Here is a 27,322-nt window from a genome sequence, read left to right on the forward strand (position 1 = left end):
CAAGAGCCCTGCTTATCAGGCTAAAATACTCGCTTCCTACACAGGCGTAGGGGCAGAGGATAGCTGCTGGGCAATAGCAGGGTCTTGCAAGCAGCCCCTAAGACACCGGGATCCAAGCTTCCAAAGGGAAACGGCTGCTTCTGTATGCAGGGTCACCTAGCCAAGTTAGCAGCAAACCTGAGTCCCTGCTGTATTGGCGCTGCGAAGGGAGGCCATCGCAAAACACTGGGAACTTCGCTGAATAAATTTTCCTTTCAAGGCGTCTAAGTGTGGCAACTTCCCTAACAGACCGAAGACCTTAGCAAGGCGTCGTAAGCAATGCCTCTTATGACGACTACCACTGCAAAGTGAGCGATTGTGCTCTTTGCTCAGTTTGGACCTCACCTCGACATCCCGCTTCACCTAGAGAGGGGGCGAGTGTGAGCTCCCGGAAAGAACGCTGAGCAGAGTGTTCACCTCAATGCAGGTGGCTTTTCGTAACTGAATCCAAGTTGCCCAGCATGCGAGACTGGTTAGGACTGCCTTCAGTAGCCTTTGGCAAGCTGGGGCAACATAGGTTTCCAAGGAAGAGGACAGTGTGTCGCCTTGGACTCTGCATGCCAGGAAATGTTGACAAGGGCCTACACGGCGGCCTGTTTCTCAGCAGGCCGAGAGGAGACGTGTGGTCTTGAGTTCAGTTGCATGGCAAACAGTGCGGAGGCCAGAGTTCTGTGAGAGCCGACAGCTCTCCTCGCTCCCCATTTAAGCCCCCAAACGGTGGAGAACTCATGGAAACTGCGGCAGGCAGAACTTGTCCGGCGCAAATTTCGCCACTACACTGAGGCCAAGGGTCGTCTCACGGTTTCCCAGGACGAACGTGGGCTGCAGAATTATCGCTCCTCCAGAGTTGCAAGAGCCCTGCTTATCAGGCTAAAATACTCGCTTCCTACACAGGCGTAGGGGCAGAGGATAGCTGCTGGGCAATAGCAGGGTCTTGCAAGCAGCCCCTAAGACACCGGGATCCAAGCTTCCAAAGGGAAACGGCTGCTTCTGTATGCAGGGTCACCTAGCCAAGTTAGCAGCAAACCTGAGTCCCTGCTGTATTGGCGCTGCGAAGGGAGGCCATCGCAAAACACTGGGAACTTCGCTGAATAAATTTTCCTTTCAAGGCGTCTAAGTGTGGCAACTTCCCTAACAGACCGAAGACCTTAGCAAGGCGTCGTAAGCAATGCCTCTTATGACGACTACCACTGCAAAGTGAGCGATTGTGCTCTTTGCTCAGTTTGGACCTCACCTCGACATCCCGCTTCACCTAGAGAGGGGGCGAGTGTGAGCTCCCGGAAAGAACGCTGAGCAGAGTGTTCACCTCAATGCAGGTGGCTTTTCGTAACTGAATCCAAGTTGCCCAGCACGCGAGACTGGTTAGGACTGCCTTCAGTAGCCTTTGGCAAGCTGGGGCAACATAGGTTTCCAAGGAAGAGGACAGTGTGTCGCCTTGGACTCTGCATGCCAGGAAATGTTGACAAGGGCCTACACGGCGGCCTGTTTCTCAGCAGGCCGAGAGGAGACGTGTGGTCTTGAGTTCAGTTGCATGGCAAACAGTGCGGAGGCCAGAGTTCTGTGAGAGCCGACAGCTCTCCTCGCTCCCCATTTAAGCCCCCAAACGGTGGAGAACTCATGGAAACTGCGGCAGGCAGAACTTGTCCGGCGCAAATTTCGCCACTACACTGAGGCCAAGGGTCGTCTCACGGTTTCCCAGGACGAACGTGGGCTGCAGAATTATCGCTCCTCCAGAGTTGCAAGAGCCCTGCTCATCAGGCTAAAATACTCGCTTCCTACACAGGCGTAGGGGCAGAGGATAGCTGCTGGGCAATAGCAGGGTCTTGCAAGCAGCCCCTAAGACACCGGGATCCAAGCTTCCAAAGGGAAACGGCTGCTTCTGTATGCAGGGTCACCTAGCCAAGTTAGCAGCAAACCTGAGTCCCTGCTGTATTGGCGCTGCGAAGGGAGGCCATCGCAAAACACTGGGAACTTCGCTGAATAAATTTTCCTTTCAAGGCGTCTAAGTGTGGCAACTTCCCTAACAGACCGAAGACCTTAGCAAGGCGTCGTAAGCAATGCCTCTTATGACGACTACCACTGCAAAGTGAGCGATTGTGCTCTTTGCTCAGTTTGGACCTCACCTCGACATCCCGCTTCACCTAGAGAGGGGGCGAGTGTGAGCTCCCGGAAAGAACGCTGAGCAGAGTGTTCACCTCAATGCAGGTGGCTTTTCGTAACTGAATCCAAGTTGCCCAGCACGCGAGACTGGTTAGGACTGCCTTCAGTAGCCTTTGGCAAGCTGGGGCAACATAGGTTTCCAAGGAAGAGGACAGTGTGTCGCCTTGGACTCTGCATGCCAGGAAATGTTGACAAGGGCCTACACGGCGGCCTGTTTCTCAGCAGGCCGAGAGGAGACGTGTGGTCTTGAGTTCAGTTGCATGGCAAACAGTGCGGAGGCCAGAGTTCTGTGAGAGCCGACAGCTCTCCTCGCTCCCCATTTAAGCCCCCAAACGGTGGAGAACTCATGGAAACTGCGGCAGGCAGAACTTGTCCGGCGCAAATTTCGCCACTACACTGAGGCCAAGGGTCGTCTCACGGTTTCCCAGGACGAACGTGGGCTGCAGAATTATCGCTCCTCCAGAGTTGCAAGAGCCCTGCTTATCAGGCTAAAATACTCGCTTCCTACACAGGCGTAGGGGCAGAGGATAGCTGCTGGGTAATAGCAGGGTCTTGCAAGCAGCCCCTAAGACACCGGGATCCAAGCTTCCAAAGGGAAACGGCTGCTTCTGTATGCAGGGTCACCTAGCCAAGTTAGCAGCAAACCTGAGTCCCTGCTGTATTGGCGCTGCGAAGGGAGGCCATCGCAAAACACTGGGAACTTCGCTGAATAAATTTTCCTTTCAAGGCGTCTAAGTGTGGCAACTTCCCTAACAGACCGAAGACCTTAGCAAGGCGTCGTAAGCAATGCCTCTTATGACGACTACCACTGCAAAGTGAGCGATTGTGCTCTTTGCTCAGTTTGGACCTCACCTCGACATCCCGCTTCACCTAGAGAGGGGGCGAGTGTGAGCTCCCGGAAAGAACGCTGAGCAGAGTGTTCACCTCAATGCAGGTGGCTTTTCGTAACTGAATCCAAGTTGCCCAGCACGCGAGACTGGTTAGGACTGCCTTCAGTAGCCTTTGGCAAGCTGGGGCAACATAGGTTTCCAAGGAAGAGGACAGTGTGTCGCCTTGGACTCTGCATGCCAGGAAATGTTGACAAGGGCCTACACGGCGGCCTGTTTCTCAGCAGGCCGAGAGGAGACGTGTGGTCTTGAGTTCAGTTGCATGGCAAACAGTGCGGAGGCCAGAGTTCTGTGAGAGCCGACAGCTCTCCTCGCTCCCCATTTAAGCCCCCAAACGGTGGAGAACTCATGGAAACTGCGGCAGGCAGAACTTGTCCGGCGCAAATTTCGCCACTACACTGAGGCCAAGGGTCGTCTCACGGTTTCCCAGGACGAACGTGGGCTGCAGAATTATCGCTCCTCCAGAGTTGCAAGAGCTCTGCTTCTCAGGCTAGAATACTCGCTTCCTACACAGGCGTAGGGGCAGAGGATAGTTGCTGGGCAATAGCAGGGTCTTGCAAGCAGCCCCTAAGACACCGGGATCCAAGCTTCCAAAGAGAAACGCCTGCTTCTGTATGCCGTGTCACCCAGCCTAGTTAGCGGCAAACCTAAGTCCCTGCAGTACTGGCGCTGCAAAAGTTGGCCATCGCCAAACAATGGGAACTTCGCTGAATACATTTTCCTTTCAAGGCGTCTAAGTGTGGCTGGTTCCTTAACACAGGGAAGGCCTTAGCCAGGCGTAGTTGGCAATTCCTCTCACGAGGACTACTAGTGCAACGTGAGGAATTGTGCTCTTTGCTCAGGTTGGTCCTCACTTCGACTTCCTTCTGAACCTAAAGCAAAGTGAGGAATTGTGCTCTTTGCTCAGGTTGGTCCTCACTTCGACTTCCTGCTTAACCTAGAGAGGTGGCAATTGTGAGCTCCCGGGAAGAACGCTGAGCAGAGTGCTCACCTCAATGCAGGTGGCTTTTCCTCACTGAATGCAAGTGGCCCAGCACATGAGACTGGCTCGGACTGCCTTCGTGAGCGTTGGCAAGCTGGGGCACCCTATTTTTCCAAGGAAGAGGACAGTGTGTCGCCTTGGAGTCTACATGCCAAGAAGTGTTACGAATGGCCTACACGGCGGCCTGTTTCTCAGCAGGCCGGGAGGAGACGTGTGGTCTTGAGTTCAGTTGCATGGCAAACAGTGCGGAGGCCAGAATTCTGTGAGAGCCGACAGCTCTCCTCGCTCTCCATTTAAGCCCCCAAACGGTGGAGAACTCATGGAAACTGCGGCAGGCAGAACTTGTCCGGCGCAAATTTCGCCACTACACTGAGGCCAAGGGTCGCCTCGCGGTTTCCCAGGACGAACGTGGGCTGCAGAATTATCGCTCCTCCAGAGTTGCAAGAGTCCTGCTTCTCAGGCTAGAATACTCGCTTCCTACACAGGCATAGGGGCAGAGGATAGCTGCTGGGCAATAGCAGGGTCCTGCAAGCCCCCACTAAGAAACCGAGATCCAAGCTTCCAAAGGGAAAGGACTGCTTCTGTATGCAGGGTCACCTAGCCAAGTTAGCAGCAAACCTGAGTCCCTGCTGTATTGGCGCTGCGAAGGGAGACTATCGCAAAACACTTGGAACTTCGCTGAATAAATTTTCCTTTCAAGGCGTCTAAGTGTGGCAACTTCCCTAACAGACCGAACCTTAGCAAGGCTTCGTAAGCAATGCCTCTTACGACGACTACCACTGCAAAGTGAGCGATGGTGCTCTTTGCTCAGTTTGGACCTCACCTCGACATCCTGCTTCAGCTACAGAGGGGGCGAGTGTGAGCTCCCGGAAAGAACGCTGAGCAGAGTGTTCACCTCAATGCAGGTGGCTTTTCGTAACTGAATCCAAGTTGCCCAGCAGGCGAGACTGGTTAGGAATGCCTTCGGTAGCCTTTGGCAAGCTGGGGCAACGTAGGTTTCCAAGCTAGAGGACAGTGTGTCGCCTTGGACTCTGCACACCAGGAAATACTGACAAGGGCCTACACGGCGGCCTGTTTCTCAGCAGGCCGGGAGGCGACGTGTGGTCTTCAGTTCAGTTGCATGGCAAAAAGTGCGGAGGCCAGAGTTCTGTGAGAGCCGACAGCTCTCCTCGCTCTCCATTTATGCCCCCAAACGGTGGAGAACTCATGGAAACTGCGGCAGGCAGAACTTGTCCGGCGCAAATTTCGCCACTACACTGAGGCCAAGGTTCGCCTTGCGGATTCCCAGGACGAACGTGGGCTGCAGAATTATCGCTCCTCCAGAGTTGCAAGAGCCCTGCTCATCAGGCTAAAATACTCGCTTCCTACACAGGCGTAGGGGCAGAGGATAGCTGCTGGGCAATAGCAGGGTCTTGCAAGCAGCCCCTAAGACACCGGGATCCAAGCTTCCAAAGGGAAACGGCTGCTTCTGTATGCAGGGTCACCTAGCCAAGTTAGCAGCAAACCTGAGTCCCTGCTGTATTGGCGCTGCGAAGGGAGGCCATCGCAAAACACTGGGAACTTCGCTGAATAAATTTTCCTTTCAAGGCGTCTAAGTGTGGCAACTTCCCTAACAGACCGAAGACCTTAGCAAGGCGTCGTAAGCAATGCCTCTTATGACGACTACCACTGCAAAGTGAGCGATTGTGCTCTTTGCTCAGTTTGGACCTCACCTCGACATCCCGCTTCACCTAGAGAGGGGGCGAGTGTGAGCTCCCGGAAAGAACGCTGAGCAGAGTGTTCACCTCAATGCAGGTGGCTTTTCGTAACTGAATCCAAGTTGCCCAGCACGCGAGACTGGTTAGGACTGCCTTCAGTAGCCTTTGGCAAGCTGGGGCAACATAGGTTTCCAAGGAAGAGGACAGTGTGTCGCCTTGGACTCTGCATGCCAGGAAATGTTGACAAGGGCCTACACGGCGGCCTGTTTCTCAGCAGGCCGAGAGGAGACGTGTGGTCTTGAGTTCAGTTGCATGGCAAACAGTGCGGAGGCCAGAGTTCTGTGAGAGCCGACAGCTCTCCTCGCTCCCCATTTAAGCCCCCAAACGGTGGAGAACTCATGGAAACTGCGGCAGGCAGAACTTGTCCGGCGCAAATTTCGCCACTACACTGAGGCCAAGGGTCGTCTCACGGTTTCCCAGGACGAACGTGGGCTGCAGAATTATCGCTCCTCCAGAGTTGCAAGAGCCCTGCTTATCAGGCTAAAATACTCGCTTCCTACACAGGCGTAGGGGCAGAGGATAGCTGCTGGGCAATAGCAGGGTCTTGCAAGCAGCCCCTAAGACACCGGGATCCAAGCTTCCAAAGGGAAACGGCTGCTTCTGTATGCAGGGTCACCTAGCCAAGTTAGCAGCAAACCTGAGTCCCTGCTGTATTGGCGCTGCGAAGGGAGGCCATCGCAAAACACTGGGAACTTCGCTGAATAAATTTTCCTTTCAAGGCGTCTAAGTGTGGCAACTTCCCTAACAGACCGAAGACCTTAGCAAGGCGTCGTAAGCAATGCCTCTTATGACGACTACCACTGCAAAGTGAGCGATTGTGCTCTTTGCTCAGTTTGGACCTCACCTCGACATCCCGCTTCACCTAGAGAGGGGGCGAGTGTGAGCTCCCGGAAAGAACGCTGAGCAGAGTGTTCACCTCAATGCAGGTGGCTTTTCGTAACTGAATCCAAGTTGCCCAGCACGCGAGACTGGTTAGGACTGCCTTCAGTAGCCTTTGGCAAGCTGGGGCAACATAGGTTTCCAAGGAAGAGGACAGTGTGTCGCCTTGGACTCTGCATGCCAGGAAATGTTGACAAGGGCCTACACGGCGGCCTGTTTCTCAGCAGGCCGAGAGGAGACGTGTGGTCTTGAGTTCAGTTGCATGGCAAACAGTGCGGAGGCCAGAGTTCTGTGAGAGCCGACAGCTCTCCTCGCTCCCCATTTAAGCCCCCAAACGGTGGAGAACTCATGGAAACTGCGGCAGGCAGAACTTGTCCGGCGCAAATTTCGCCACTACACTGAGGCCAAGGGTCGTCTCACGGTTTCCCAGGACGAACGTGGGCTGCAGAATTATCGCTCCTCCAGAGTTGCAAGAGCCCTGCTCATCAGGCTAAAATACTCGCTTCCTACACAGGCGTAGGGGCAGAGGATAGCTGCTGGGCAATAGCAGGGTCTTGCAAGCAGCCCCTAAGACACCGGGATCCAAGCTTCCAAAGGGAAACGGCTGCTTCTGTATGCAGGGTCACCTAGCCAAGTTAGCAGCAAACCTGAGTCCCTGCTGTATTGGCGCTGCGAAGGGAGGCCATCGCAAAACACTGGGAACTTCGCTGAATAAATTTTCCTTTCAAGGCGTCTAAGTGTGGCAACTTCCCTAACAGACCGAAGACCTTAGCAAGGCGTCGTAAGCAATGCCTCTTATGACGACTACCACTGCAAAGTGAGCGATTGTGCTCTTTGCTCAGTTTGGACCTCACCTCGACATCCCGCTTCACCTAGAGAGGGGGCGAGTGTGAGCTCCCGGAAAGAACGCTGAGCAGAGTGTTCACCTCAATGCAGGTGGCTTTTCGTAACTGAATCCAAGTTGCCCAGCACGCGAGACTGGTTAGGACTGCCTTCAGTAGCCTTTGGCAAGCTGGGGCAACATAGGTTTCCAAGGAAGAGGACAGTGTGTCGCCTTGGACTCTGCATGCCAGGAAATGTTGACAAGGGCCTACACGGCGGCCTGTTTCTCAGCAGGCCGAGAGGAGACGTGTGGTCTTGAGTTCAGTTGCATGGCAAACAGTGCGGAGGCCAGAGTTCTGTGAGAGCCGACAGCTCTCCTCGCTCCCCATTTAAGCCCCCAAACGGTGGAGAACTCATGGAAACTGCGGCAGGCAGAACTTGTCCGGCGCAAATTTCGCCACTACACTGAGGCCAAGGGTCGTCTCACGGTTTCCCAGGACGAACGTGGGCTGCAGAATTATCGCTCCTCCAGAGTTGCAAGAGCCCTGCTCATCAGGCTAAAATACTCGCTTCCTACACAGGCGTAGGGGCAGAGGATAGTTGCTGGGCAATAGCAGGGTCTTGCAAGCAGCCCCTAAGACACCGGGATCCAAGCTTCCAAAGGGAAACGGCTGCTTCTGTATGCAGGGTCACCTAGCCAAGTTAGCAGCAAACCTGAGTCCCTGCTGTATTGGCGCTGCGAAGGGAGGCCATCGCAAAACACTGGGAACTTCGCTGAATAAATTTTCCTTTCAAGGCGTCTAAGTGTGGCAACTTCCCTAACAGACCGAAGACCTTAGCAAGGCGTCGTAAGCAATGCCTCTTATGACGACTACCACTGCAAAGTGAGCGATTGTGCTCTTTGCTCAGTTTGGACCTCACCTCGACATCCCGCTTCACCTAGAGAGGGGGCGAGTGTGAGCTCCCAGAAAGAACGCTGAGCAGAGTGTTCACCTCAATGCAGGTGGCTTTTCGTAACTGAATCCAAGTTGCCCAGCACGCGAGACTGGTTAGGACTGCCTTCAGTAGCCTTTGGCAAGCTGGGGCAACATAGGTTTCCAAGGAAGAGGACAGTGTGTCGCCTTGGACTCTGCATGCCAGGAAATGTTGACAAGGGCCTACACGGCGGCCTGTTTCTCAGCAGGCCGAGAGGAGACGTGTGGTCTTGAGTTCAGTTGCATGGCAAACAGTGCGGAGGCCAGAGTTCTGTGAGAGCCGACAGCTCTCCTCGCTCCCCATTTAAGCCCCCAAACGGTGGAGAACTCATGGAAACTGCGGCAGGCAGAACTTGTCCGGCGCAAATTTCGCCACTACACTGAGGCCAAGGGTCGTCTCACGGTTTCCCAGGACGAACGTGGGCTGCAGAATTATCGCTCCTCCAGAGTTGCAAGAGCCCTGCTTATCAGGCTAAAATACTCGCTTCCTACACAGGCGTAGGGGCAGAGGATAGCTGCTGGGCAATAGCAGGGTCTTGCAAGCAGCCCCTAAGACACCGGGATCCAAGCTTCCAAAGGGAAACGGCTGCTTCTGTATGCAGGGTCACCTAGCCAAGTTAGCAGCAAACCTGAGTCCCTGCTGTATTGGCGCTGCGAAGGGAGGCCATCGCAAAACACTGGGAACTTCGCTGAATAAATTTTCCTTTCAAGGCGTCTAAGTGTGGCAACTTCCCTAACAGACCGAAGACCTTAGCAAGGCGTCGTAAGCAATGCCTCTTATGACGACTACCACTGCAAAGTGAGCGATTGTGCTCTTTGCTCAGTTTGGACCTCACCTCGACATCCCGCTTCACCTAGAGAGGGGGCGAGTGTGAGCTCCCGGAAAGAACGCTGAGCAGAGTGTTCACCTCAATGCAGGTGGCTTTTCGTAACTGAATCCAAGTTGCCCAGCACGCGAGACTGGTTAGGACTGCCTTCAGTAGCCTTTGGCAAGCTGGGGCAACATAGGTTTCCAAGGAAGAGGACAGTGTGTCGCCTTGGACTCTGCATGCCAGGAAATGTTGACAAGGGCCTACACGGCGGCCTGTTTCTCAGCAGGCCGAGAGGAGACGTGTGGTCTTGAGTTCAGTTGCATGGCAAACAGTGCGGAGGCCAGAGTTCTGTGAGAGCCGACAGCTCTCCTCGCTCCCCATTTAAGCCCCCAAACGGTGGAGAACTCATGGAAACTGCGGCAGGCAGAACTTGTCCGGCGCAAATTTCGCCACTACACTGAGGCCAAGGGTCGTCTCACGGTTTCCCAGGACGAACGTGGGCTGCAGAATTATCGCTCCTCCAGAGTTGCAAGAGCCCTGCTTATCAGGCTAAAATACTCGCTTCCTACACAGGCGTAGGGGCAGAGGATAGCTGCTGGGCAATAGCAGGGTCTTGCAAGCAGCCCCTAAGACACCGGGATCCAAGCTTCCAAAGGGAAACGGCTGCTTCTGTATGCAGGGTCACCTAGCCAAGTTAGCAGCAAACCTGAGTCCCTGCTGTATTGGCGCTGCGAAGGGAGGCCATCGCAAAACACTGGGAACTTCGCTGAATAAATTTTCCTTTCAAGGCGTCTAAGTGTGGCAACTTCCCTAACAGACCGAAGACCTTAGCAAGGCGTCGTAAGCAATGCCTCTTATGACGACTACCACTGCAAAGTGAGCGATTGTGCTCTTTGCTCAGTTTGGACCTCACCTCGACATCCCGCTTCACCTAGAGAGGGGGCGAGTGTGAGCTCCCGGAAAGAACGCTGAGCAGAGTGTTCACCTCAATGCAGGTGGCTTTTCGTAACTGAATCCAAGTTGCCCAGCACGCGAGACTGGTTAGGACTGCCTTCAGTAGCCTTTGGCAAGCTGGGGCAACATAGGTTTCCAAGGAAGAGGACAGTGTGTCGCCTTGGACTCTGCATGCCAGGAAATGTTGACAAGGGCCTACACGGCGGCCTGTTTCTCAGCAGGCCGAGAGGAGACGTGTGGTCTTGAGTTCAGTTGCATGGCAAACAGTGCGGAGGCCAGAGTTCTGTGAGAGCCGACAGCTCTCCTCGCTCCCCATTTAAGCCCCCAAACGGTGGAGAACTCATGGAAACTGCGGCAGGCAGAACTTGTCCGGCGCAAATTTCGCCACTACACTGAGGCCAAGGGTCGTCTCACGGTTTCCCAGGACGAACGTGGGCTGCAGAATTATCGCTCCTCCAGAGTTGCAAGAGCCCTGCTTATCAGGCTAAAATACTCGCTTCCTACACAGGCGTAGGGGCAGAGGATAGCTGCTGGGCAATAGCAGGGTCTTGCAAGCAGCCCCTAAGACACCGGGATCCAAGCTTCCAAAGGGAAACGGCTGCTTCTGTATGCAGGGTCACCTAGCCAAGTTAGCAGCAAACCTGAGTCCCTGCTGTATTGGCGCTGCGAAGGGAGGCCATCGCAAAACACTGGGAACTTCGCTGAATAAATTTTCCTTTCAAGGCGTCTAAGTGTGGCAACTTCCCTAACAGACCGAAGACCTTAGCAAGGCGTCGTAAGCAATGCCTCTTATGACGACTACCACTGCAAAGTGAGCGATTGTGCTCTTTGCTCAGTTTGGACCTCACCTCGACATCCCGCTTCACCTAGAGAGGGGGCGAGTGTGAGCTCCCAGAAAGAACGCTGAGCAGAGTGTTCACCTCAATGCAGGTGGCTTTTCGTAACTGAATCCAAGTTGCCCAGCACGCGAGACTGGTTAGGACTGCCTTCAGTAGCCTTTGGCAAGCTGGGGCAACATAGGTTTCCAAGGAAGAGGACAGTGTGTCGCCTTGGACTCTGCATGCCAGGAAATGTTGACAAGGGCCTACACGGCGGCCTGTTTCTCAGCAGGCCGAGAGGAGACGTGTGGTCTTGAGTTCAGTTGCATGGCAAACAGTGCGGAGGCCAGAGTTCTGTGAGAGCCGACAGCTCTCCTCGCTCCCCATTTAAGCCCCCAAACGGTGGAGAACTCATGGAAACTGCGGCAGGCAGAACTTGTCCGGCGCAAATTTCGCCACTACACTGAGGCCAAGGGTCGTCTCACGGTTTCCCAGGACGAACGTGGGCTGCAGAATTATCGCTCCTCCAGAGTTGCAAGAGCCCTGCTTATCAGGCTAAAATACTCGCTTCCTACACAGGCGTAGGGGCAGAGGATAGCTGCTGGGCAATAGCAGGGTCTTGCAAGCAGCCCCTAAGACACCGGGATCCAAGCTTCCAAAGGGAAAGGACTGCTTCTGTATGCAGGGTCACCTAGCCAAGTTAGCAGCAAACCTGAGTCCCTGCTGTATTGGCGCTGCGAAGGGAGGCCATCGCAAAACACTGGGAACTTCGCTGAATAAATTTTCCTTTCAAGGCGTCTAAGTGTGGCAACTTCCCTAACAGACCGAAGACCTTAGCAAGGCGTCGTAAGCAATGCCTCTTATGACGACTACCACTGCAAAGTGAGCGATTGTGCTCTTTGCTCAGTTTGGACCTCACCTCGACATCCCGCTTCACCTAGAGAGGGGGCGAGTGTGAGCTCCCGGAAAGAACGCTGAGCAGAGTGTTCACCTCAATGCAGGTGGCTTTTCGTAACTGAATCCAAGTTGCCCAGCACGCGAGACTGGTTAGGACTGCCTTCAGTAGCCTTTGGCAAGCTGGGGCAACATAGGTTTCCAAGGAAGAGGACAGTGTGTCGCCTTGGACTCTGCATGCCAGGAAATGTTGACAAGGGCCTACACGGCGGCCTGTTTCTCAGCAGGCCGAGAGGAGACGTGTGGTCTTGAGTTCAGTTGCATGGCAAACAGTGCGGAGGCCAGAGTTCTGTGAGAGCCGACAGCTCTCCTCGCTCCCCATTTAAGCCCCCAAACGGTGGAGAACTCATGGAAACTGCGGCAGGCAGAACTTGTCCGGCGCAAATTTCGCCACTACACTGAGGCCAAGGGTCGTCTCACGGTTTCCCAGGACGAACGTGGGCTGCAGAATTATCGCTCCTCCAGAGTTGCAAGAGCTCTGCTTCTCAGGCTAGAATACTCGCTTCCTACACAGGCGTAGGGGCAGAGGATAGTTGCTGGGCAATAGCAGGGTCTTGCAAGCAGCCCCTAAGACACCGGGATCCAAGCTTCCAAAGAGAAACGCCTGCTTCTGTATGCCGTGTCACCCAGCCTAGTTAGCGGCAAACCTAAGTCCCTGCAGTACTGGCGCTGCAAAAGTTGGCCATCGCCAAACAATGGGAACTTCGCTGAATACATTTTCCTTTCAAGGCGTCTAAGTGTGGCTGGTTCCTTAACACAGGGAAGGCCTTAGCCAGGCGTAGTTGGCAATTCCTCTCACGAGGACTACTAGTGCAACGTGAGGAATTGTGCTCTTTGCTCAGGTTGGTCCTCACTTCGACTTCCTTCTGAACCTAAAGCAAAGTGAGGAATTGTGCTCTTTGCTCAGGTTGGTCCTCACTTCGACTTCCTGCTTAACCTAGAGAGGTGGCAATTGTGAGCTCCCGGGAAGAACGCTGAGCAGAGTGCTCACCTCAATGCAGGTGGCTTTTCCTCACTGAATGCAAGTGGCCCAGCACATGAGACTGGCTCGGACTGCCTTCGTGAGCGTTGGCAAGCTGGGGCACCCTATTTTTCCAAGGAAGAGGACAGTGTGTCGCCTTGGAGTCTACATGCCAAGAAGTGTTACGAATGGCCTACACGGCGGCCTGTTTCTCAGCAGGCCGGGAGGAGACGTGTGGTCTTGAGTTCAGTTGCATGGCAAACAGTGCGGAGGCCAGAATTCTGTGAGAGCCGACAGCTCTCCTCGCTCTCCATTTAAGCCCCCAAACGGTGGAGAACTCATGGAAACTGCGGCAGGCAGAACTTGTCCGGCGCAAATTTCGCCACTACACTGAGGCCAAGGGTCGCCTCGCGGTTTCCCAGGACGAACGTGGGCTGCAGAATTATCGCTCCTCCAGAGTTGCAAGAGTCCTGCTTCTCAGGCTAGAATACTCGCTTCCTACACAGGCATAGGGGCAGAGGATAGCTGCTGGGCAATAGCAGGGTCCTGCAAGCCCCCACTAAGAAACCGAGATCCAAGCTTCCAAAGGGAAAGGACTGCTTCTGTATGCAGGGTCACCTAGCCAAGTTAGCAGCAAACCTGAGTCCCTGCTGTATTGGCGCTGCGAAGGGAGGCCATCGCAAAACACTGGGAACTTCGCTGAATAAATTTTCCTTTCAAGGCGTCTAAGTGTGGCAACTTCCCTAACAGACCGAAGACCTTAGCAAGGCGTCGTAAGCAATGCCTCTTATGACGACTACCACTGCAAAGTGAGCGATTGTGCTCTTTGCTCAGTTTGGACCTCACCTCGACATCCCGCTTCACCTAGAGAGGGGGCGAGTGTGAGCTCCCAGAAAGAACGCTGAGCAGAGTGTTCACCTCAATGCAGGTGGCTTTTCGTAACTGAATCCAAGTTGCCCAGCACGCGAGACTGGTTAGGACTGCCTTCAGTAGCCTTTGGCAAGCTGGGGCAACATAGGTTTCCAAGGAAGAGGACAGTGTGTCGCCTTGGACTCTGCATGCCAGGAAATGTTGACAAGGGCCTACACGGCGGCCTGTTTCTCAGCAGGCCGAGAGGAGACGTGTGGTCTTGAGTTCAGTTGCATGGCAAACAGTGCGGAGGCCAGAGTTCTGTGAGAGCCGACAGCTCTCCTCGCTCCCCATTTAAGCCCCCAAACGGTGGAGAACTCATGGAAACTGCGGCAGGCAGAACTTGTCCGGCGCAAATTTCGCCACTACACTGAGGCCAAGGGTCGTCTCACGGTTTCCCAGGACGAACGTGGGCTGCAGAATTATCGCTCCTCCAGAGTTGCAAGAGCCCTGCTTATCAGGCTAAAATACTCGCTTCCTACACAGGCGTAGGGGCAGAGGATAGCTGCTGGGCAATAGCAGGGTCTTGCAAGCAGCCCCTAAGACACCGGGATCCAAGCTTCCAAAGGGAAACGGCTGCTTCTGTATGCAGGGTCACCTAGCCAAGTTAGCAGCAAACCTGAGTCCCTGCTGTATTGGCGCTGCGAAGGGAGGCCATCGCAAAACACTGGGAACTTCGCTGAATAAATTTTCCTTTCAAGGCGTCTAAGTGTGGCAACTTCCCTAACAGACCGAAGACCTTAGCAAGGCGTCGTAAGCAATGCCTCTTATGACGACTACCACTGCAAAGTGAGCGATTGTGCTCTTTGCTCAGTTTGGACCTCACCTCGACATCCCGCTTCACCTAGAGAGGGGGCGAGTGTGAGCTCCCGGAAAGAACGCTGAGCAGAGTGTTCACCTCAATGCAGGTGGCTTTTCGTAACTGAATCCAAGTTGCCCAGCACGCGAGACTGGTTAGGACTGCCTTCAGTAGCCTTTGGCAAGCTGGGGCAACATAGGTTTCCAAGGAAGAGGACAGTGTGTCGCCTTGGACTCTGCATGCCAGGAAATGTTGACAAGGGCCTACACGGCGGCCTGTTTCTCAGCAGGCCGAGAGGAGACGTGTGGTCTTGAGTTCAGTTGCATGGCAAACAGTGCGGAGGCCAGAGTTCTGTGAGAGCCGACAGCTCTCCTCGCTCCCCATTTAAGCCCCCAAACGGTGGAGAACTCATGGAAACTGCGGCAGGCAGAACTTGTCCGGCGCAAATTTCGCCACTACACTGAGGCCAAGGGTCGTCTCACGGTTTCCCAGGACGAACGTGGGCTGCAGAATTATCGCTCCTCCAGAGTTGCAAGAGCCCTGCTTATCAGGCTAAAATACTCGCTTCCTACACAGGCGTAGGGGCAGAGGATAGCTGCTGGGCAATAGCAGGGTCTTGCAAGCAGCCCCTAAGACACCGGGATCCAAGCTTCCAAAGGGAAACGGCTGCTTCTGTATGCAGGGTCACCTAGCCAAGTTAGCAGCAAACCTGAGTCCCTGCTGTATTGGCGCTGCGAAGGGAGGCCATCGCAAAACACTGGGAACTTCGCTGAATAAATTTTCCTTTCAAGGCGTCTAAGTGTGGCAACTTCCCTAACAGACCGAAGACCTTAGCAAGGCGTCGTAAGCAATGCCTCTTATGACGACTACCACTGCAAAGTGAGCGATTGTGCTCTTTGCTCAGTTTGGACCTCACCTCGACATCCCGCTTCACCTAGAGAGGGGGCGAGTGTGAGCTCCCAGAAAGAACGCTGAGCAGAGTGTTCACCTCAATGCAGGTGGCTTTTCGTAACTGAATCCAAGTTGCCCAGCACGCGAGACTGGTTAGGACTGCCTTCAGTAGCCTTTGGCAAGCTGGGGCAACATAGGTTTCCAAGGAAGAGGACAGTGTGTCGCCTTGGACTCTGCATGCCAGGAAATGTTGACAAGGGCCTACACGGCGGCCTGTTTCTCAGCAGGCCGAGAGGAGACGTGTGGTCTTGAGTTCAGTTGCATGGCAAACAGTGCGGAGGCCAGAGTTCTGTGAGAGCCGACAGCTCTCCTCGCTCCCCATTTAAGCCCCCAAACGGTGGAGAACTCATGGAAACTGCGGCAGGCAGAACTTGTCCGGCGCAAATTTCGCCACTACACTGAGGCCAAGGGTCGTCTCACGGTTTCCCAGGACGAACGTGGGCTGCAGAATTATCGCTCCTCCAGAGTTGCAAGAGCCCTGCTTATCAGGCTAAAATACTCGCTTCCTACACAGGCGTAGGGGCAGAGGATAGCTGCTGGGCAATAGCAGGGTCTTGCAAGCAGCCCCTAAGACACCGGGATCCAAGCTTCCAAAGGGAAAGGACTGCTTCTGTATGCAGGGTCACCTAGCCAAGTTAGCAGCAAACCTGAGTCCCTGCTGTATTGGCGCTGCGAAGGGAGGCCATCGCAAAACACTGGGAACTTCGCTGAATAAATTTTCCTTTCAAGGCGTCTAAGTGTGGCAACTTCCCTAACAGACCGAAGACCTTAGCAAGGCGTCGTAAGCAATGCCTCTTATGACGACTACCACTGCAAAGTGAGCGATTGTGCTCTTTGCTCAGTTTGGACCTCACCTCGACATCCCGCTTCACCTAGAGAGGGGGCGAGTGTGAGCTCCCGGAAAGAACGCTGAGCAGAGTGTTCACCTCAATGCAGGTGGCTTTTCGTAACTGAATCCAAGTTGCCCAGCACGCGAGACTGGTTAGGACTGCCTTCAGTAGCCTTTGGCAAGCTGGGGCAACATAGGTTTCCAAGGAAGAGGACAGTGTGTCGCCTTGGACTCTGCATGCCAGGAAATGTTGACAAGGGCCTACACGGCGGCCTGTTTCTCAGCAGGCCGAGAGGAGACGTGTGGTCTTGAGTTCAGTTGCATGGCAAACAGTGCGGAGGCCAGAGTTCTGTGAGAGCCGACAGCTCTCCTCGCTCCCCATTTAAGCCCCCAAACGGTGGAGAACTCATGGAAACTGCGGCAGGCAGAACTTGTCCGGCGCAAATTTCGCCACTACACTGAGGCCAAGGGTCGTCTCACGGTTTCCCAGGACGAACGTGGGCTGCAGAATTATCGCTCCTCCAGAGTTGCAAGAGCTCTGCTTCTCAGGCTAGAATACTCGCTTCCTACACAGGCGTAGGGGCAGAGGATAGTTGCTGGGCAATAGCAGGGTCTTGCAAGCAGCCCCTAAGACACCGGGATCCAAGCTTCCAAAGAGAAACGCCTGCTTCTGTATGCCGTGTCACCCAGCCTAGTTAGCGGCAAACCTAAGTCCCTGCAGTACTGGCGCTGCAAAAGTTGGCCATCGCCAAACAATGGGAACTTCGCTGAATACATTTTCCTTTCAAGGCGTCTAAGTGTGGCTGGTTCCTTAACACAGGGAAGGCCTTAGCCAGGCGTAGTTGGCAATTCCTCTCACGAGGACTACTAGTGCAACGTGAGGAATTGTGCTCTTTGCTCAGGTTGGTCCTCACTTCGACTTCCTTCTGAACCTAAAGCAAAGTGAGGAATTGTGCTCTTTGCTCAGGTTGGTCCTCACTTCGACTTCCTGCTTAACCTAGAGAGGTGGCAATTGTGAGCTCCCGGGAAGAACGCTGAGCAGAGTGCTCACCTCAATGCAGGTGGCTTTTCCTCACTGAATGCAAGTGGCCCAGCACATGAGACTGGCTCGGACTGCCTTCGTGAGCGTTGGCAAGCTGGGGCACCCTATTTTTCCAAGGAAGAGGACAGTGTGTCGCCTTGGAGTCTACATGCCAAGAAGTGTTACGAATGGCCTACACGGCGGCCTGTTTCTCAGCAGGCCGGGAGGAGACGTGTGGTCTTGAGTTCAGTTGCATGGCAAACAGTGCGGAGGCCAGAATTCTGTGAGAGCCGACAGCTCTCCTCGCTCTCCATTTAAGCCCCCAAACGGTGGAGAACTCATGGAAACTGCGGCAGGCAGAACTTGTCCGGCGCAAATTTCGCCACTACACTGAGGCCAAGGGTCGCCTCGCGGTTTCCCAGGACGAACGTGGGCTGCAGAATTATCGCTCCTCCAGAGTTGCAAGAGTCCTGCTTCTCAGGCTAGAATACTCGCTTCCTACACAGGCATAGGGGCAGAGGATAGCTGCTGGGCAATAGCAGGGTCCTGCAAGCCCCCACTAAGAAACCGAGATCCAAGCTTCCAAAGGGAAAGGACTGCTTCTGTATGCAGGGTCACCTAGCCAAGTTAGCAGCAAACCTGAGTCCCTGCTGTATTGGCGCTGCGAAGGGAGACTATCGCAAAACACTTGGAACTTCGCTGAATAAATTTTCCTTTCAAGGCGTCTAAGTGTGGCAACTTCCCTAACAGACCGAACCTTAGCAAGGCTTCGTAAGCAATGCCTCTTACGACGACTACCACTGCAAAGTGAGCGATGGTGCTCTTTGCTCAGTTTGGACCTCACCTCGACATCCTGCTTCAGCTACAGAGGGGGCGAGTGTGAGCTCCCGGAAAGAACGCTGAGCAGAGTGTTCACCTCAATGCAGGTGGCTTTTCGTAACTACATCCAAGTTGCCCAGCAGGCGAGACTGGTTAGGAATGCCTTCGGTAGCCTTTGGCAAGCTGGGGCAACGTAGGTTTCCAAGCTAGAGGACAGTGTGTCGCCTTGGACTCTGCACACCAGGAAATACTGACAAGGGCCTACACGGCGGCCTGTTTCTCAGCAGGCCGGGAGGCGACGTGTGGTCTTCAGTTCAGTTGCATGGCAAAAAGTGCGGAGGCCAGAGTTCTGTGAGAGCCGACAGCTCTCCTCGCTCTCCATTTATGCCCCCAAACGGTGGAGAACTCATGGAAACTGCGGCAGGCAGAACTTGTCCGGCGCAAATTTCGCCACTACACTGAGGCCAAGGTTCGCCTTGCGGATTCCCAGGACGAACGTGGGCTGCAGAATTATCGCTCCTCCAGAGTTGCAAGAGCCCTGCTCATCAGGCTAAAATACTCGCTTCCTACACAGGCGTAGGGGCAGAGGATAGCTGCTGGGCAATAGCAGGGTCTTGCAAGCAGCCCCTAAGACACCGGGATCCAAGCTTCCAAAGGGAAAGGACTGCTTCTGTATGCAGGGTCACCTAGCCAAGTTAGCAGCAAACCTGAGTCCCTGCTGTATTGGCGCTGCGAAGGGAGGCCATCGCAAAACACTGGGAACTTCGCTGAATAAATTTTCCTTTCAAGGCGTCTAAGTGTGGCAACTTCCCTAACAGACCGAAGACCTTAGCAAGGCGTCGTAAGCAATGCCTCTTATGACGACTACCACTGCAAAGTGAGCGATTGTGCTCTTTGCTCAGTTTGGACCTCACCTCGACATCCCGCTTCACCTAGAGAGGGGGCGAGTGTGAGCTCCCGGAAAGAACGCTGAGCAGAGTGTTCACCTCAATGCAGGTGGCTTTTCGTAACTGAATCCAAGTTGCCCAGCACGCGAGACTGGTTAGGACTGCCTTCAGTAGCCTTTGGCAAGCTGGGGCAACATAGGTTTCCAAGGAAGAGGACAGTGTGTCGCCTTGGACTCTGCATGCCAGGAAATGTTGACAAGGGCCTACACGGCGGCCTGTTTCTCAGCAGGCCGAGAGGAGACGTGTGGTCTTGAGTTCAGTTGCATGGCAAACAGTGCGGAGGCCAGAGTTCTGTGAGAGCCGACAGCTCTCCTCGCTCCCCATTTAAGCCCCCAAACGGTGGAGAACTCATGGAAACTGCGGCAGGCAGAACTTGTCCGGCGCAAATTTCGCCACTACACTGAGGCCAAGGGTCGTCTCACGGTTTCCCAGGACGAACGTGGGCTGCAGAATTATCGCTCCTCCAGAGTTGCAAGAGCTCTGCTTCTCAGGCTAGAATACTCGCTTCCTACACAGGCGTAGGGGCAGAGGATAGTTGCTGGGCAATAGCAGGGTCTTGCAAGCAGCCCCTAAGACACCGGGATCCAAGCTTCCAAAGAGAAACGCCTGCTTCTGTATGCCGTGTCACCCAGCCTAGTTAGCGGCAAACCTAAGTCCCTGCAGTACTGGCGCTGCAAAAGTTGGCCATCGCCAAACAATGGGAACTTCGCTGAATACATTTTCCTTTCAAGGCGTCTAAGTGTGGCTGGTTCCTTAACACAGGGAAGGCCTTAGCCAGGCGTAGTTGGCAATTCCTCTCACGAGGACTACTAGTGCAACGTGAGGAATTGTGCTCTTTGCTCAGGTTGGTCCTCACTTCGACTTCCTTCTGAACCTAAAGCAAAGTGAGGAATTGTGCTCTTTGCTCAGGTTGGTCCTCACTTCGACTTCCTGCTTAACCTAGAGAGGTGGCAATTGTGAGCTCCCGGGAAGAACGCTGAGCAGAGTGCTCACCTCAATGCAGGTGGCTTTTCCTCACTGAATGCAAGTGGCCCAGCACATGAGACTGGCTCGGACTGCCTTCGTGAGCGTTGGCAAGCTGGGGCACCCTATTTTTCCAAGGAAGAGGACAGTGTGTCGCCTTGGAGTCTACATGCCAAGAAGTGTTACGAATGGCCTACACGGCGGCCTGTTTCTCAGCAGGCCGGGAGGAGACGTGTGGTCTTGAGTTCAGTTGCATGGCAAACAGTGCGGAGGCCAGAATTCTGTGAGAGCCGACAGCTCTCCTCGCTCTCCATTTAAGCCCCCAAACGGTGGAGAACTCATGGAAACTGCGGCAGGCAGAACTTGTCCGGCGCAAATTTCGCCACTACACTGAGGCCAAGGGTCGCCTCGCGGTTTCCCAGGACGAACGTGGGCTGCAGAATTATCGCTCCTCCAGAGTTGCAAGAGTCCTGCTTCTCAGGCTAGAATACTCGCTTCCTACACAGGCATAGGGGCAGAGGATAGCTGCTGGGCAATAGCAGGGTCCTGCAAGCCCCCACTAAGAAACCGAGATCCAAGCTTCCAAAGGGAAAGGACTGCTTCTGTATGCAGGGTCACCTAGCCAAGTTAGCAGCAAACCTGAGTCCCTGCTGTATTGGCGCTGCGAAGGGAGACTATCGCAAAACACTTGGAACTTCGCTGAATAAATTTTCCTTTCAAGGCGTCTAAGTGTGGCAACTTCCCTAACAGACCGAACCTTAGCAAGGCTTCGTAAGCAATGCCTCTTACGACGACTACCACTGCAAAGTGAGCGATGGTGCTCTTTGCTCAGTTTGGACCTCACCTCGACATCCTGCTTCAGCTACAGAGGGGGCGAGTGTGAGCTCCCGGAAAGAACGCTGAGCAGAGTGTTCACCTCAATGCAGGTGGCTTTTCGTAACTACATCCAAGTTGCCCAGCAGGCGAGACTGGTTAGGAATGCCTTCGGTAGCCTTTGGCAAGCTGGGGCAACGTAGGTTTCCAAGCTAGAGGACAGTGTGTCGCCTTGGACTCTGCACACCAGGAAATACTGACAAGGGCCTACACGGCGGCCTGTTTCTCAGCAGGCCGGGAGGCGACGTGTGGTCTTCAGTTCAGTTGCATGGCAAAAAGTGCGGAGGCCAGAGTTCTGTGAGAGCCGACAGCTCTCCTCGCTCCCCATTTAAGCCCCCAAACGGTGGAGAACTCATGGAAACTGCGGCAGGCAGAACTTGTCCGGCGCAAATTTCGCCACTACACTGAGGCCAAGGGTCGTCTCACGGTTTCCCAGGACGAACGTGGGCTGCAGAATTATCGCTCCTCCAGAGTTGCAAGAGCCCTGCTTATCAGGCTAAAATACTCGCTTCCTACACAGGCGTAGGGGCAGAGGATAGCTGCTGGGCAATAGCAGGGTCTTGCAAGCAGCCCCTAAGACACCGGGATCCAAGCTTCCAAAGGGAAACGGCTGCTTCTGTATGCAGGGTCACCTAGCCAAGTTAGCAGCAAACCTGAGTCCCTGCTGTATTGGCGCTGCGAAGGGAGGCCATCGCAAAACACTGGGAACTTCGCTGAATAAATTTTCCTTTCAAGGCGTCTAAGTGTGGCAACTTCCCTAACAGACCGAAGACCTTAGCAAGGCGTCGTAAGCAATGCCTCTTATGACGACTACCACTGCAAAGTGAGCGATTGTGCTCTTTGCTCAGTTTGGACCTCACCTCGACATCCCGCTTCACCTAGAGAGGGGGCGAGTGTGAGCTCCCGGAAAGAACGCTGAGCAGAGTGTTCACCTCAATGCAGGTGGCTTTTCGTAACTGAATCCAAGTTGCCCAGCACGCGAGACTGGTTAGGACTGCCTTCAGTAGCCTTTGGCAAGCTGGGGCAACATAGGTTTCCAAGGAAGAGGACAGTGTGTCGCCTTGGACTCTGCATGCCAGGAAATGTTGACAAGGGCCTACACGGCGGCCTGTTTCTCAGCAGGCCGAGAGGAGACGTGTGGTCTTGAGTTCAGTTGCATGGCAAACAGTGCGGAGGCCAGAGTTCTGTGAGAGCCGACAGCTCTCCTCGCTCCCCATTTAAGCCCCCAAACGGTGGAGAACTCATGGAAACTGCGGCAGGCAGAACTTGTCCGGCGCAAATTTCGCCACTACACTGAGGCCAAGGGTCGTCTCACGGTTTCCCAGGACGAACGTGGGCTGCAGAATTATCGCTCCTCCAGAGTTGCAAGAGCCCTGCTTATCAGGCTAAAATACTCGCTTCCTACACAGGCGTAGGGGCAGAGGATAGCTGCTGGGCAATAGCAGGGTCTTGCAAGCAGCCCCTAAGACACCGGGATCCAAGCTTCCAAAGGGAAACGGCTGCTTCTGTATGCAGGGTCACCTAGCCAAGTTAGCAGCAAACCTGAGTCCCTGCTGTATTGGCGCTGCGAAGGGAGGCCATCGCAAAACACTGGGAACTTCGCTGAATAAATTTTCCTTTCAAGGCGTCTAAGTGTGGCAACTTCCCTAACAGACCGAAGACCTTAGCAAGGCGTCGTAAGCAATGCCTCTTATGACGACTACCACTGCAAAGTGAGCGATTGTGCTCTTTGCTCAGTTTGGACCTCACCTCGACATCCCGCTTCACCTAGAGAGGGGGCGAGTGTGAGCTCCCGGAAAGAACGCTGAGCAGAGTGTTCACCTCAATGCAGGTGGCTTTTCGTAACTGAATCCAAGTTGCCCAGCACGCGAGACTGGTTAGGACTGCCTTCAGTAGCCTTTGGCAAGCTGGGGCAACATAGGTTTCCAAGGAAGAGGACAGTGTGTCGCCTTGGACTCTGCATGCCAGGAAATGTTGACAAGGGCCTACACGGCGGCCTGTTTCTCAGCAGGCCGAGAGGAGACGTGTGGTCTTGAGTTCAGTTGCATGGCAAACAGTGCGGAGGCCAGAGTTCTGTGAGAGCCGACAGCTCTCCTCGCTCCCCATTTAAGCCCCCAAACGGTGGAGAACTCATGGAAACTGCGGCAGGCAGAACTTGTCCGGCGCAAATTTCGCCACTACACTGAGGCCAAGGGTCGTCTCACGGTTTCCCAGGACGAACGTGGGCTGCAGAATTATCGCTCCTCCAGAGTTGCAAGAGCCCTGCTTATCAGGCTAAAATACTCGCTTCCTACACAGGCGTAGGGGCAGAGGATAGTTGCTGGGCAATAGCAGGGTCTTGCAAGCAGCCCCTAAGACACCGGGATCCAAGCTTCCAAAGGGAAACGGCTGCTTCTGTATGCAGGGTCACCTAGCCAAGTTAGCAGCAAACCTGAGTCCCTGCTGTATTGGCGCTGCGAAGGGAGGCCATCGCAAAACACTGGGAACTTCGCTGAATAAATTTTCCTTTCAAGGCGTCTAAGTGTGGCAACTTCCCTAACAGACCGAAGACCTTAGCAAGGCGTCGTAAGCAATGCCTCTTATGACGACTACCACTGCAAAGTGAGCGATTGTGCTCTTTGCTCAGTTTGGACCTCACCTCGACATCCCGCTTCACCTAGAGAGGGGGCGAGTGTGAGCTCCCGGAAAGAACGCTGAGCAGAGTGTTCACCTCAATGCAGGTGGCTTTTCGTAACTGAATCCAAGTTGCCCAGCACGCGAGACTGGTTAGGACTGCCTTCAGTAGCCTTTGGCAAGCTGGGGCAACATAGGTTTCCAAGGAAGAGGACAGTGTGTCGCCTTGGACTCTGCATGCCAGGAAATGTTGACAAGGGCCTACACGGCGGCCTGTTTCTCAGCAGGCCGAGAGGAGACGTGTGGTCTTGAGTTCAGTTGCATGGCAAACAGTGCGGAGGCCAGAGTTCTGTGAGAGCCGACAGCTCTCCTCGCTCCCCATTTAAGCCCCCAAACGGTGGAGAACTCATGGAAACTGCGGCAGGCAGAACTTGTCCGGCGCAAATTTCGCCACTACACTGAGGCCAAGGGTCGTCTCACGGTTTCCCAGGACGAACGTGGGCTGCAGAATTATCGCTCCTCCAGAGTTGCAAGAGCTCTGCTTCTCAGGCTAGAATACTCGCTTCCTACACAGGCGTAGGGGCAGAGGATAGTTGCTGGGCAATAGCAGGGTCTTGCAAGCAGCCCCTAAGACACCGGGATCCAAGCTTCCAAAGAGAAACGCCTGCTTCTGTATGCCGTGTCACCCAGCCTAGTTAGCGGCAAACCTAAGTCCCTGCAGTACTGGCGCTGCAAAAGTTGGCCATCGCCAAACAATGGGAACTTCGCTGAATACATTTTCCTTTCAAGGCGTCTAAGTGTGGCTGGTTCCTTAACACAGGGAAGGCCTTAGCCAGGCGTAGTTGGCAATTCCTCTCACGAGGACTACTAGTGCAACGTGAGGAATTGTGCTCTTTGCTCAGGTTGGTCCTCACTTCGACTTCCTGCTTAACCTAGAGAGGTGGCAATTGTGAGCTCCCGGGAAGAACGCTGAGCAGAGTGCTCACCTCAATGCAGGTGGCTTTTCCTCACTGAATGCAAGTGGCCCAGCACATGAGACTGGCTCGGACTGCCTTCGTGAGCGTTGGCAAGCTGGGGCACCCTATTTTTCCAAGGAAGAGGACAGTGTGTCGCCTTGGAGTCTACATGCCAAGAAGTGTTACGAATGGCCTACACGGCGGCCTGTTTCTCAGCAGGCCGGGAGGAGACGTGTGGTCTTGAGTTCAGTTGCATGGCAAACAGTGCGGAGGCCAGAATTCTGTGAGAGCCGACAGCTCTCCTCGCTCTCCATTTAAGCCCCCAAACGGTGGAGAACTCATGGAAACTGCGGCAGGCAGAACTTGTCCGGCGCAAATTTCGCCACTACACTGAGGCCAAGGGTCGCCTCGCGGTTTCCCAGGACGAACGTGGGCTGCAGAATTATCGCTCCTCCAGAGTTGCAAGAGTCCTGCTTCTCAGGCTAGAATACTCGCTTCCTACACAGGCATAGGGGCAGAGGATAGCTGCTGGGCAATAGCAGGGTCCTGCAAGCCCCCACTAAGAAACCGAGATCCAAGCTTCCAAAGGGAAAGGACTGCTTCTGTATGCAGGGTCACCTAGCCAAGTTAGCAGCAAACCTGAGTCCCTGCTGTATTGGCGCTGCGAAGGGAGACTATCGCAAAACACTTGGAACTTCGCTGAATAAATTTTCCTTTCAAGGCGTCTAAGTGTGGCAACTTCCCTAACAGACCGAACCTTAGCAAGGCTTCGTAAGCAATGCCTCTTACGACGACTACCACTGCAAAGTGAGCGATGGTGCTCTTTGCTCAGTTTGGACCTCACCTCGACATCCTGCTTCAGCTACAGAGGGGGCGAGTGTGAGCTCCCGGAAAGAACGCTGAGCAGAGTGTTCACCTCAATGCAGGTGGCTTTTCGTAACTACATCCAAGTTGCCCAGCAGGCGAGACTGGTTAGGAATGCCTTCGGTAGCCTTTGGCAAGCTGGGGCAACGTAGGTTTCCAAGCTAGAGGACAGTGTGTCGCCTTGGACTCTGCACACCAGGAAATACTGACAAGGGCCTACACGGCGGCCTGTTTCTCAGCAGGCCGGGAGGCGACGTGTGGTCTTCAGTTCAGTTGCATGGCAAAAAGTGCGGAGGCCAGAGTTCTGTGAGAGCCGACAGCTCTCCTCGCTCTCCATTTATGCCCCCAAACGGTGGAGAACTCATGGAAACTGCGGCAGGCAGAACTTGTCCGGCGCAAATTTCGCCACTACACTGAGGCCAAGGTTCGCCTTGCGGATTCCCAGGACGAACGTGGGCTGCAGAATTATCGCTCCTCCAGAGTTGCAAGAGCCCTGCTCATCAGGCTAAAATACTCGCTTCCTACACAGGCGTAGGGGCAGAGGATAGCTGCTGGGCAATAGCAGGGTCTTGCAAGCAGCCCCTAAGACACCGGGATCCAAGCTTCCAAAGGGAAACGGCTGCTTCTGTATGCAGGGTCACCTAGCCAAGTTAGCAGCAAACCTGAGTCCCTGCTGTATTGGCGCTGCGAAGGGAGGCCATCGCAAAACACTGGGAACTTCGCTGAATAAATTTTCCTTTCAAGGCGTCTAAGTGTGGCAACTTCCCTAACAGACCGAAGACCTTAACAAGGCGTCGTAAGCAATGCCTCTTATGACGACTACCACTGCAAAGTGAGCGATTGTGCTCTTTGCTCAGTTTGGACCTCACCTCGACATCCCGCTTCACCTAGAGAGGGGGCGAGTGTGAGCTCCCGGAAAGAACGCTGAGCAGAGTGTTCACCTCAATGCAGGTGGCTTTTCGTAACTGAATCCAAGTTGCCCAGCACGCGAGACTGGTTAGGACTGCCTTCAGTAGCCTTTGGCAAGCTGGGGCAACATAGGTTTCCAAGGAAGAGGACAGTGTGTCGCCTTGGACTCTGCATGCCAGGAAATGTTGACAAGGGCCTACACGGCGGCCTGTTTCTCAGCAGGCCGAGAGGAGACGTGTGGTCTTGAGTTCAGTTGCATGGCAAACAGTGCGGAGGCCAGAGTTCTGTGAGAGCCGACAGCTCTCCTCGCTCCCCATTTAAGCCCCCAAACGGTGGAGAACTCATGGAAACTGCGGCAGGCAGAACTTGTCCGGCGCAAATTTCGCCACTACACTGAGGCCAAGGGTCGTCTCACGGTTTCCCAGGACGAACGTGGGCTGCAGAATTATCGCTCCTCCAGAGTTGCAAGAGCCCTGCTTATCAGGCTAAAATACTCGCTTCCTACACAGGCGTAGGGGCAGAGGATAGCTGCTGGGCAATAGCAGGGTCTTGCAAGCAGCCCCTAAGACACCGGGATCCAAGCTTCCAAAGGGAAACGGCTGCTTCTGTATGCAGGGTCACCTAGCCAAGTTAGCAGCAAACCTGAGTCCCTGCTGTATTGGCGCTGCGAAGGGAGGCCATCGCAAAACACTGGGAACTTCGCTGAATAAATTTTCCTTTCAAGGCGTCTAAGTGTGGCAACTTCCCTAACAGACCGAAGACCTTAGCAAGGCGTCGTAAGCAATGCCTCTTATGACGACTACCACTGCAAAGTGAGCGATTGTGCTCTTTGCTCAGTTTGGACCTCACCTCGACATCCCGCTTCACCTA

The sequence above is a fragment of the Orcinus orca genome, chromosome 7 (assembly GCF_937001465.1).
Source record: "Orcinus orca chromosome 7, mOrcOrc1.1, whole genome shotgun sequence".
Lineage (NCBI taxonomy): Eukaryota > Metazoa > Chordata > Mammalia > Artiodactyla > Delphinidae > Orcinus > Orcinus orca.